At 44.3% G+C, this 12500-nt stretch overlaps 1 long non-coding RNA gene across 18 annotated transcripts in view; it reads left to right on the top strand.

The window, feature by feature from the left end:
• LOC127063907 (uncharacterized) overlaps nt 1-12500 on the top strand; it is a 131356-nt gene that overhangs the window by 59174 nt on the left and 59682 nt on the right. For 17 of the 18 annotated variants that reach the window (XR_007781518.1, XR_007781525.1, XR_007781517.1 and 14 more), the window contains exon 4: nt 7963-8072. The exons of the other annotated variant lie outside the window; for it this stretch is intronic. This is a non-coding gene — a long non-coding RNA (uncharacterized LOC127063907). The remainder of the gene's footprint in view (nt 1-7962; nt 8073-12500) is intronic. 18 annotated transcript variants of the gene reach the window in all.

The raw sequence follows: 12500 nt of genomic DNA on the forward strand, positions 1-12500 counted from the left end.
ATATGTACATACGTTCGACGAAAAAATCGCTCGATTACGATTACAAAAGTATCTTTCCTATATTGATGTATTACAGGGTATTATATGTTAAAAAAGAAAAGACGAATACGAGGATATAGTAATAGGATTGAACATTGGAATTTAGAAATCGTTCGAAGTGAGATCATAGCAAAAATTTATTATATATATATATATATATATATATATATATATATATAAAATTTAACTTTGTCCTACCCATTATTTTCGTTCTCAATATAAAAAATCAGCTTAATAATCATGAATAATATAATTACATTTGATCAAGTCCGACGTATTGTTAACGCGTATCTCCACCGTCAAGATATTCTCATCCTTTTTTCCTGGCTCACTCGGTATACCCCTACATACATATATGTATGCGCGCTTCCGACAGTTTATTTTAACGGTTATTAAAAAATCCAGAGTACGTTCGTCATCGAGACACGTTTTATTTTTCTTTCCCGGTTAAGCGGCCACGTAATTCGTCGTTCGAAAATCCCTCTAACGGTAGAGTCGGGGTATAAGCTCGAATTTATTATTAGGTGGTATTCTGGAATACGGCTAACACGTTCGGTGGCCGCTCCGTTCGATATTATTTTCGTCTCATCGTTCTCTCTCTCTCTCTCTCTCTCTCTCTCTCTCACACACACAGACACACATACACGCTATCTCACTATCTCTCTCTCTCTCTCTAGTTATCGCTCTCGCTCTGGAACGAAGAGTTAGTTATGTACGTGCGTCCCTGAGAGCGACTCGGTAACGAGACCACCGGCGCGACGTTAATTGTCAGCTCGCAAGTGGGCTTTAAAGGTGTCCTCACATAGCGAGAGAGAGACTACATTTCTCTCTCTGTTTCTCTCTTTCTCTCTCTCCCTCTGTCTCTCTCTTTCTCTCTTTCTTTCTTTCTTTCTTTCTCTTTTTCTCCCTCTGCTCTGAGTATTCGTTCTTTTTTTTTTTTTTACATCTTTTTTTCTTTTTTCTCGCAACGAAACTTCGCGTTTATCTCAAAGGTTCGAGCGAATAATTTATTCTTTTAGATAATCCTGTTAGATAATTATATGAAAGTTTCAGCGCAAAATTCCGATAGAGATTTTCTAAAGTAAAAAAAGTAAAGAAAAAAGGAAAAAAAAGAAAAAGAAGCATTTGAAAAATTGGATTTTTTTTTTTTTTTTTTTTACACGATCTTATATAGATATTATTGGAATGCGTATCTTACATCGAATGTATCTTACATCAAATGAGCATAGTCATATATATATATATATGTATATATATATATATCCTTGTTGTTATTATACGTATGTTGTAAAGGTCGTCGTTGGCCTTGTATCGCGTTTATTACTCATTGAAATCGAGCTCAGTCACCAAATAGCGGTCACTCATAAAGTTTTCAAGAGTTCGTTGTTAAGATCGTTCATGGATCGACAACGATAAGCGGCAACATCCTAAATGCTGTAAGGATCTATATTGGACATGCGGTAAGTGATGGTGTAGCGATGGTGGTGGTAACCATACTTCGCGATGAGGTCGTAGAACGAGGAAGGGTCGTAGGACGACGACGAATAACGGTAGTATATGGGGTGGTTTCAACCCTCGCGATTTGAGTACTCGGGAGTCACATGCCGCACGATGAAGCAGGAGTAAGCATATATATGTGTGTATGTGTGCATGTATGTATGTATATATGTGTGTGTGTGTGTATATATATATATATATATATATATATATATATATATATATATATATTAATTACGCGTCGAAGGCCAGGAAACGACCCTTCGTAGAAATATGTCATGCGAAGAGGGTTCGTTGAGTTCGTACTCTTCAGGAAACATCATTGGAACATCACGGAATATCGTATCCTATCTTGGAAAACGCTTGGACCCTTCCCTTATCAAGCGATCGCCTTTATCTTCGCTTTTATTTTTATCCCTATATTCGTAACTAAAAATAATTTCTTTGTTCGTGTGCGTCCGTACGTACGTATGCACGTATGTTTATATGCTTTCTATCCAAACGTGTAGTCTCGATACATGTACGCGCGTTTTAATCTGGACAACGTAATTCTTTCTTCTTTGCATAGTATAGATTGTTAAGGGAGAAAAGAGCAAGAAACTAAAAAAGAACAAAAAAATGCTTAATCTCTGATTAATCCAATTTGCGATAATAAAACGATGATTGATAAGTAGGAAGAAAAGTGACCATCGAAACGATTTCCGAGCGATCGTGTTTCGACCGAAGTAAAGAGAGAGAAAAAGAAGGAAAGCAAAAGCGTAGGAAAAAAAGAGAAGACGAAAATACCAAAAAAAGAAGAAAGAAAAAATGGCGAATCCCTCTCGAACGGCTCGATTTTATACGCGAACACTCGTGAAATGCTCGTATATCATTTAACGTGACTCGTCATGGTCGCGCGAACAAGAAAAAAAGGGAAGGAGAAATAAGCGCGAAGAAAAGAAGCAAACGCGAGAGTGTAAAAGAAGAAGCAGGACATATAACGTGCACGCGAGAGAATAGGTCGACGTGTAACGGCGGGCCGCGCATCAAAGTTATTTATGCCTGGGCGTTTATGAGAGTCGTTTGAAAAGGACGTGACGACGGTATGTAGACGGGGTCCGGCCAATAATAACGGTTATTAATCGTCCTGGGAAACGTTAAACGATAGCATTTTCATAGTTTGTCATCCGGCACGTTGTATGGGACTTGTGTGACCACACCATCGGGATAACGCGTATGAGTCTCGCGACGGAAACGATTTTTATGGCGTTTCTCGCAAACTGCACGTTTGCGACATCGATGTCTCCCCTTTAAATCTCTCTAGGGATGTCTCTTCCTCTCTTTTTATTTTTCTCTCTCTCTTTTTTCTTTTTCTCTCTTTCTCATTCTCTCGATCCAGTCAGCATTTGCCTCCCATCGGCCTTTTTCCTTCGCTTTTTCTATCTTTCTCTCTCTCTCTCTTTCTTTTTTTCTCTTCTTCCATCGACTCGATCGTCCACCTCGAAAGCGTGACGCGGGTGGTTATCAATCAGAAACGGGCCGCTACTCTCCATTAGTCGTCGTTAAAGTATAGGTTTGTATACAAGAATAAAAGCCAACTGCAAAGATCGTCTAGATGGGGAATAAGAAAATTTGTCTCTATCTGTTCTTACGAAGGGAAATCCGTGAAAATTAGAATAAAAAAAAAATCCGGAAAGGAAGAAGAAGGAAAGAGATAAAGGAAAGAGAGACGACGTCATCTTCGTCGTCTTCGTCGTCGTCTTCCTCGACGTCGTCGTCGACGACGACGACGACTAAGATCGGATTCCGCGGTTGGCAGGCAACGCCGGCGTCGCGGCGTTGATCCGTGTACGGCGATATGAAATAATTAAACTCGGTCTCAACGGTGACGCCGTTGGAGGTGGAGGTAGAGGTAGAGGTGGAGGTGAGCGCAAGGAACCGACATAGTAGAGAAGAGAAGAAGGAAGAACGGAAAAGGGGGTTAGGAAGAGGGTGCGGGTGTAACCGTATTTCGTATAGCGGTATATGAAAGGCAGCCGCGTCGCTCGTTCCACCGGAGACTCGAAGCACCGAGGCTGCCGTCGTTTCAGCGAAGGAAGAAGGAAGAGGAAGAGGAGCTGGAGGTACGGAGGTGGAGGCGGTGGTAAAGGTGGAGGAGATTGGGTCGAGAGGGAGAAGGCGAAAGGGAAGAAAACGCTACGGGTAAAGAGAGAGGTAGATAGCGAGCGAGCGAGCGAGAGAGAGAGAGAGAGTGAGTGCCGAGGACGTGGATGGAACGAGAGCGAGTGGAGGATGAGGACGAAGGAGGAAGAGGATGGAGGTGGAAGGTGGAAAAGTAGGAGGAGGATAGCGGCGCTGCGGCGTAACGACGCTATAACGCGAGCCGCCGGGTGATTACCTACCACCTCCACACCCCTCGTACCTCTTCGCGTGGCGTCGAGTGGCGCCCTGCCGAGCCACGCCGAGCTTCTACTACTACTACTACTACTTCTACTACTACTTCTACTACTACTCTACTACTACTACTACTACTACTACTACTACTACTACTACTACTACTACTACTACTACTACTACTACGACTACGACTACTCTACTACTCTTACTCCTACCATTACCACTACTACCGATACTTCTATGCCACGCCACGCTTCTCCAGTCGTTGCTGGCGATAGTAGTAGTGGTGTGATGGTGACGGTAGTAGTAGTGGTGTGATGGTGCTGCTGCTGCTGCTGCTGGTTCTGGCGTGGCTGGCTAGCACAGTGAATCGCGTCAGTGCCGTGCCAACGTCACGCCGTTCTGCCGCGCCAAAGGAGGGACCGATATTTCCTCTTCCCACTCTCTCTCTCTCTCTCTCTCTCTCTCTCTTTCTCGCTTTCGCTCGTGCGCGTCGCTACCACCCTTTACTCCTCCTTCTCCTTCTCATCCTGCTCCTGCTCTTCCTGCTCCTCCTCCTCCTCCTCCTCCTCCTCTTCTTCTTCCTCCTCCGCATCACCGACGGCCACCGCATCGTCAGGCTCCTGCTGGTGCTCCAACGTCGACGCTCTCTAAACGCGACGCCCCTCGTAACGACGCCACCAGGGACGCAGCCTGATGCGACCGTCTCTTTCCTCTTCCCTACTCTAAAAGGAAAGAGAAAGGGAGAGAGAGATGCTCGTCGAGCACGTAACGTTTCCGTCTGCGATACCACGAGAACTTCCAACCCCTCGCGTTACTTCGAACCTCCTACGCCGGCAAACTTATTTCACCGTAGCGAGATCGCCTTTGTCGGTCACTCGAATCCCAGCGTCCTCTGAAAACTTAGCATTTCCTTTTCTTCTTTTTTTCTTCTTCTTCTTCTTCTTCTTCGTTTTCTTCTTCTTCTTCTTCGTTCATCGTTTCTTTCGAAGAAAATTATGAAAGAAAAATAAAGGAAACGTTTTAACGCTTACGACACGATTCCTTCGTGTAGAAACCCTTCGACGTACGGCTTCTTCGAGTACTTCGTTATCGAGGTATTTCGATGAGAGATATTCAGCGAGCAACCTGTACTTCCTTCTTGCTTCATTTTTCTTTCTCGTACGAAGGACTTTCTCGAGGAATTGAAGGGGCCGAATAAAAAAGAAGGGGGAGAGGATTTTAACGAGCATATCGTTTCGAATTTATTTATTTATTTATTTATTTATTTATTTATTTATTTTTTTTTCCTCTCTCCCCCCCAGATAACTTCCATCGACGTTTCGTAATGTTTATTTAAAATTTATTCCCGTAAAATTATCGATCCTAGTAAATTAAATGATTTTCTAATGAGATCTAAGTTTACGATTGCACGAGTTAAAAATTACGATTTCTGAGCGTTTTAGGATAAAATTTTAGCGAGTTTATAAAATCGAAATGACGATGAACCCGTTCGATGTTCGATCTTACGATAGAGACAAGATCGATAGAGAGATATATATTTTGACGAATAGGAGAATAAGAGAAACGAAAGGAGGACGAAAATGATGATATAATGTCGAAAGGCAAGAAGAAGAAGAAGACGAAGAAGAAGAAGAAGCGAGTGCGAGCAAACGTGTTCTATCGTTAAAGAGTCGACCGTAAACGTTCTCGCTTTGTGACGATCTCGTGCCGTTGATGGGGAAATGGAGATGAGGGAGGGGAGGAACAGGAGCAAAAGAGGGAGAGAAGAAGACATAGGGTGACCAGGGAGAAACAATTGTAGCGTGCAAATTGAAGGGTCGTAGGGTCGTTCGTGAAGGGCGTACGAGATCCGGATAGAGTAGAAGGGAAGAGGAAGAGGTGGAGAAGGACAACCGTGAATTCGAAGTGGGGAACGTCAAATGGCCCAGAAAACGTATATCTTTCTCTCTCTCTCTCTCTCTCTCTCTCTCTCTCTCTCTCTTTCTCTATCTTTCTTTATCTCTTTCTCTCTTTCCACGTTAACTTCGCCGACGAGACTCCGGCTAATTAATTAATTATCCGAACGAACGCCGTCTGCTAGTGGAATCGTTTTCCTGCACGAACTGCACTCCGGATCTTTCTCTCTCTTACTCTTTCTCTTTCTATCTTTCTGTGTGTGTGTGTGTGTGTGTCTGTCTCTCTCTTTCCTTCTTCGTCTTTCTATCGGCGATGATGAGAAAAATTCGCGAATACAATGATCTGAAAAAAAAAAATGGAATAAAATTTACTTAGGGATACGGTGGATCTTATTAGTGATGTTCCTTTATAACGACGATCTCATCTGGCAATTTTTATTTTAGGCTGATATATTTTATAGATACGTACGATCGAACGATATCTTCTTTGCATATATATATATATATATATGTGTGTGTGTGTGTGTAAAACTGATTGGAGCAAAGTATCTATTTATATCATATCGACGAAGAAAGAAAATAAAAAGAAATAAAAGAAAGTTTGGAAAATTACAGAAACGCCAAAAATATGAGAAAAAAATTTTTTCTCTTTCTTTTTTCTTAATCTCTCTCCCTTTCTTCTCTCCCTCTCTCTCTTTTTCTTTCCTTCTTATCCGTTCCAAAGAACCAAGACGTGAAAATGCAGCTGCTGCGACTACGACGAGTACGACGAGTACGACGACGACGACGACGACGACGACGACGACGATCGAATTAATAAACGCGAATCGTCGTCGTTCCGGTTTTATTCAATTAAACGCGAACGTGCCTCGTGTCGAGGGACGATAGAGAACGAACGTTCGTTCGTTCGTTCATTCGTTCGTGCGAGCGAGCGAACAGCAGCCAACCTTTCTCAATTTACCTTCGAGTGCTCGTTAAAGAAAGCAACGGCGACGCGTTTCACCTCTACGGTCGTCTTCTTAATTGGACCTTCCAAAGATTCAAAGTTCCTTCCTTTTCTCATCGTAGATCTTTTTTCTTCTTTTTTTGCAAGATATCCATTTTATTCATTCGTTCGTTCATTCCGTTCATTCATTCGTCCATCCTTCTACCCATCCGTATCTGTTTATCTATCTCTCTTTTTTTACACGCAACTTGAGGAAAATTTAACAAATTTTTTTTATTTCTGAGAACGTACTTAACTTTACATTCGTTAGGATCGCTCATAATGAAAATCTCTCACTCTCTCTCTCTCTCTCTTTTCTTTTTTCTTTTTTTTTTTTTTTTGTTAGCTAGTCCAGATACAATACTTACCAGTGATAATTCCAGACACAGTAGGATTTTTATATTTTTTCTCGAAACTATTCGAAAAAAAAGAGGAGAAAGAAAAAGGAGAAGGAGAAAAAAGAAGAAAGAAAGAAAAGCAAAAAAAAAAATAGAAACGAAAAAAAAAGAAACGTTTAAAATCAGAAAACCCGAGGCACCGTGAAATAGTATCGATGGAAATATAAAAGGTGAGAGAACGAAAGAGAGAGAGAAGAGAGAAAAGGAGTGAGATCTCGACGTCGGTGAGCTCGTCGTTCTCGTCGAGATAAATTAAAATTTCTACGAACTCGATTGCGTGGAAAAACAGTAACGGCAGCGATGGTTCTCACGGTCGAGCGTCGCCTACCACGCGACGACGAACTTTTCGCGTTACGTGAGCTTTTTCCAATACTTCGAGAGAGCAACGTTCTACTCGCAACGAAAATGTGGTAGAAGTAAAAGAGAAGAGAGAGAGAGAGAGAGAGAGAGAGAGAGAGAGAGGGAAAAAAAGGATGAAAACACGGTTTTTGAAATTCGCGCATCGCAGTGTCCGTTCGCGTTCCGTTGCAAATTGCGACACGGTCAATTCACGTTCTCTCATCGAGGGGTTAATCAGGCAAAGTAAAATGATGAAAACAGAAAAGAAAGAAAAAGAGAAAATATATGAAACGATATGCATCAATATTTACAATAATCGTAGTTATGTTAACGAACGTATTGATGTCTGTCAAATAATATTACTTTCGATTCGTACGCATATTTATTATCGATAATATCTAATATTTTTAAACCTTTTGATCGGTTTCAGATGGTTCGATGAATCTTCGATGATCACACGAGAGAAATAGAGTTAGATATAGAGATAGAGATAATCGAAGGTGAACAAGGAACGAGAATGAGATATAAATAAAACAAAAGGTACGTACAACGAAAGGGAAGATAAGAAGAAAGAGAATATTTTTTTGTCCGTTTTTGCTTCGTCTTTCGTCAAAGTTATCTATTTTTCGATGAGGATCTAAGAACCTCTCGTAGTATCCTCTCGTTTTGCAAAGCCCTTTGCGCCTCGTTGTCGTGGAGAATACTCCTCTCGGTTACACGAAAGTACGAACGAACGAATAACACGAGGAGAGAAAAAGATGGAGAGAACGAGAGCAAAAGAGACAGAGTGAATGAGTGAGTGAGTGAGTGAGTGAGAAAGAGAGTAGGAAGAAGAACGTGGGAGGCAAAGAGAAAGATGATCAGCGGGAGGGATATGAAACTCTCCGCTTTTTGCCAAAGGCCTTCATCCCCGCGGGGCTTAACCCGAGTTTATCGCGGCGTTATTAATAACCGTCGTCCCAGCATCCCCCTCGTTCTCGAAGAGGCAATAGCCGGCGAGAGTTCCGTCGAGAGAAAGAGAAAAAGATAGAAAGAGTAAGAGCGGAGTAAGCGCGCGTGAGAGATAGAGATAGATAGATAGAGATAGACAGAAAGAGAAAGAGAGAGAGGGAGAGATAGAGGCTCTTTCCTTTCTCGTAAACTGTGCGACGAAACGACGTTCGTGCAATAAAGATCCTGAGAAAGAGCTGGCCGCGAGAAAAAAAAATGCTAGCAAAGGCTGGTCTGTCCTCTCTTCGTCCCCTTCGCGTAGATTCTTTTCCTTTATCTTTTATTTCTTTCGTTTCCTCTCTTTCTATATGTGTGTGTGTGTGTGTGTGTGTGTGTATGTATCGCTATACGTTTTTCCTATATAATTGTCTCTGGTACATGCTACTAGGTATCGTCATATTAGCAACTAGTAAAAATTCCTACGAATGTGGATTTTTACTTCGCAGTAACGTCATCGCGAAAGAAGTTGGCGAAGGTTTGTTGGAGGTGTTGTTCGCCACAGAGTCGTTCATTAATTACGTAGAAAGAGACACGGTGGGGAGAGAGAGAAAGAGAAAGAGAAAGAGAAAGAGAGGGACAAGAGAATGACAAGAATATATAGATAGAGCGTGGAGTAGAGTAAAAGAGAGAAAGAGAGAGAGAGACAGAGAGGAAGATAAAGAGGCACGAGCCACGAATCGGAGGCATCCATTGAATTAGCCTCGTTCCCCGTGGCTACGGCCCTGAAGCTCACCGCCCTCGTTCGCCACGCTTCAAACGTTCCGCCTCGCGCCAACGATATATACTCTCTCTTTCTCTCTTCCTCTCTCTCTCTCTCTCTCTCTCCTCTCTCTCTCTGTCTTTCTCGCCCACCCACTCACGAACAAATACAAGGACGAGGGAACCGCACACGTAGTTCCATATCATCACGCTGCAGCGAACTCCGAGTCGAGCCTACCATGCCGATATGCGTGTATAGATATCTACTATATATGTACACACACACACACACATATGTATATGTATATATATATGTACGTACGTTTGCTCTCGTGCTGATCTCTATGAAGCGATCGGTTAAGCGTTCTCGTGTGCGTGGATGGCATCAAAGAGAGAGACAGACAGAGAGAGAGAGAGAGAGAAAATAGGGGGTGCTAGAGCGTATATAGATAGGAAAGCGAGAGGGTAGCATCGAAGTGAAAAGGGTGTGGGGTTGGTTGGTGCCGTATTCGTTTCGTTCATTTCGCCACGCCGCCAATCAGCCGGCTGATCGGTCGACGAGGTCACGCTTCGAATAAAAGAGTGAGAGAGAGAGAGAGAGAGAGAGGATATGCCAGTGGTAGGTACTAGCGGTTCAGAAAGGGGAGAAAGAGGCTGCCTGGTCAGCCAGCCAGTCATCCAGGCAGCTAGCTAGCTAGCCAGCTAGCCGACGATTTGACCAACCTGCCCTGCCTGCTTGCCTATATGCATGTATGACCTGTCTATCTATCTACCTACCTATCTACCTACCTACCTACCTACCTACCTATCTATCTACCTACCTGCATGCCTGTCTGCCTCCCTACTTCCCTACCTCTCTGTTTGCCTGCTTGCCTGCCTGCCTGCCTGCCTGGCAAACGATTCGCGATGCCAGCACGAGCACCAAAATTCGATTACTCGTACCACGCCGCCTTAAATGCCGTTACCACGTGTACGTTGCACGCTCTCTGTGAATGGTCGCGTGCGAGCATGCGAGCAACTCGATTTTTTTCTTCGTGATGATCGTGGATAGCTTTTTCTCCTTACTTTCCTTTTTTTTTGCTTTTTTCTTTCCTTTTCTCTTTTCCTTCATTTTCTTTCTTTCTTTCTTTCTTTTTTCTTTCTTTGCTTCGGGATCTGCGGAAGGTTGGGGAAGGGTGACGCTTATTTTTACGACACTATCGGAAGAGATCGTTAATAGAGAAAGTACTTTGACCGTATTTTGTTCGTACTTCTTAATCGTTATCGGGAATGAATGAACGAACGAACGAACGAATGAATGAATGAATGAGTGAATGAATGAATGAATGATGAATGAATGAAAATTAATCGAAAGATGGTGCGTTATGTTAGATAGTTAGAAACAACGGAGGGAGAAAGGAAGGGAAGTAGTATACAAGGTAGATCTTTTTTCGAAAAAGAAAGGAAGGATGAAAAAGAATAAGGAAGGAAGGAAGGTAGGAAGGAAGGAAGGAAGGAAGGAAGGAAGGAAGGAAGTAAGTCGATGCGTTTCTCTCGCCACGCCTCGGGGCGGACCAAAGTTCTCTTCTTCCTTCGGGGTCGTGTCCCCTTTTCCGGGGTCACTCTCTTTACCAAAGTTTCGTTTGGCCGAGCAGCAAGAGTGACGGTAACGATGACGACGACGACGACGACGACGACGACGACGAGGACGACGACGACGACGACGGTTACGACGATGGTGGTGATGATGGTGATGGTGGTGGTTGTGGTGGTAGTGGCGGCAGTGGCAGTAGCGTTGGGTTGGCCGGGCATAGAATGATGGATACTACCTGTTTTTCGCTCGTTTCAGCGCCGGCTAGAGAGCGCCGGGGGCTTTCGCCTTTATCCTACCGCGTTAGCGGAGCTTTTCGCTGATCCTGGAAGCACGAACCGCTCGAAATCGTCCGGAGGTGGAGTCAACACCCCGTGTTGGCTCCCTTCCATTCTCTTTCTCTATCTCTATCTCTCTCTTTCTCTCTCTCTCTCTTTCTCTCTCTCTCTCTCTTGCTCTCTTTGTATTAGAAAGAGAAGGAGAGAAAGACGGACAGAAAACCAAAGAGAGAGAATGTATGAGTATGTGCACGTATGTGTGTATGCGCGCGCGCGTGTGAAAGAGAATATACGAGAGAGAGAGAGAGAGAGAGAGAGAGAGAGAGAGAGAGAGAGAGAGAGAGAGAGCACACGAACACACGGATCTCCTTTTCCAGCCTTTTCTCTCTCTCTCTCGCTCTCTAGCGACGCGCACGGAAAGTCTCGCAGGATCTCGCCGTAGATATGTATGCGCGCTCGCGTAATAGCCTCGTTCCTGCCGTGCTCGATGGCAGATACGTGCCGCGTCGCCCGGCACACGGCTTCAAGAGAGAGAAAGAGAACGAGAGGGAGAGAAAGAGAGAGAGAGAGAGAGAGAAGAGAGGGAGAAGGGGGATCCGCGCGATAAACGGTGCCGCGCTACGGGAGCCGAGTCGGCGGTTGCCACGCCAGATATCCGAGCCAGGCTACCGCGCCAGCGCCAAGCCGAGCCAGTCGCGCCAAGCCAGGATCACGCCGTCGTGCCACGCCAACGGACAGCAACCGAGCCAGCACAACCTTCTCTACCTACCTACTTCTTCTTCTCATACTCCCACGCTTTGGCTTGGCTCGACTCGCTTACGACGACGACCGACGACCGACGAACGACGACCGACGACCGACGACCGACGACCGACGACCGACGACCGACGACCGACGACGACCGACGACGATGACGACGACGACGATGGAACAGTACAGCCAGCGGCAAAAAGACGCAATCCAGGGAGCCGGACGTTTTCGGTCTCCGGTGAGAGCCGAGACGATTTCCATCCGGTGTTACTTCGCTCTCTCTCTCTCTCTCTCTCTCTCTCTCTTTCTTTATCTACTTCTATCTATCTATCTGTCTATCTCTCTTTCTCTTGTTCTCTTTCTCTCTTTCTTTCTCTCTTTCTTTCTTTCTTTTTCTCTTTCTTTCTTTCTCTCTCCCTCTCTCTCTGTTTCTTTCTCTTTCTCTTTCTCTTTCTTTCTCTTTTCCCACTTCACGTTCCTTTTACCCTCCTGACCGCGATCGTTCCTGGATATATCGGCTAGACTTAGACGTCTTGAAATATCGATCGTCGAGCCACCTCTGCTTTAACCCAAGCCACCCACCCACCCATCCACCCTCCACATCCCTCGCTACTCCAACCCGCCACCCCGGATCCTACTAGAAATTTTTGATCCACTCTCGATGTCATTTCTAAAAGAAGA

This window comes from Vespula vulgaris, chromosome 5 (assembly GCF_905475345.1).
Source record: "Vespula vulgaris chromosome 5, iyVesVulg1.1, whole genome shotgun sequence".
In the NCBI taxonomy this organism is placed as follows: Eukaryota; Metazoa; Arthropoda; class Insecta; order Hymenoptera; family Vespidae; genus Vespula; species Vespula vulgaris.